The sequence below is a fragment of the Plasmopara halstedii genome (assembly GCF_900000015.1).
Source record: "Plasmopara halstedii genome assembly, contig: Scaffold_470, whole genome shotgun sequence".
Taxonomy (NCBI): Eukaryota; Oomycota; class Peronosporomycetes; order Peronosporales; family Peronosporaceae; genus Plasmopara; species Plasmopara halstedii.
In genome coordinates this window covers 928,413-928,907 of record NW_020187390.1, presented here as the reverse complement: position 1 = coordinate 928,907, position 495 = coordinate 928,413, and positions in this window count along the sequence as shown.

Sequence of the window (495 nt, the reverse complement as noted above, 5' to 3'; positions counted from 1 at the left end):
ATGTTATCTACAACATCCGACGAAGAGCTGCTAACCCCGCAGTCTTCGTCCAGTGGATTACGTGCCACTCCACACACATCTGAAGGGCCGTGCCCAAGATGCCTCGGACTCTGTCCGACCACGCCATCAATAGCATGCAGCGACTGCTTCGCAACATGAGCAGTGCTCAGGGTTTACGTGTCACTTCACGTGCATCACGGGGGCCTCGCCCTCGTTGCCTCGGCCCTTGGTCGACCACGTCACGCATGACATGCAGCGACCGCTCCGAAACTTGGGCAGCGCTCAGTGGGTGACGTGCCACTCCACGATCAGCCCGCGAGCCAAGATCGGGACTCCTGTACGATACACCGTTGGCGTCTACCAACTCGGACATTCCAATGTCCAGCACGTTAACCGTCTCGGTCCGGTGCTCTCGCCAATAGCGCTTTGATCTCCTAGCAAAGATGTTTTCATGACTCGCCAAAGCTCCACCCGGAGATGTGCGCGTGTCTTTGG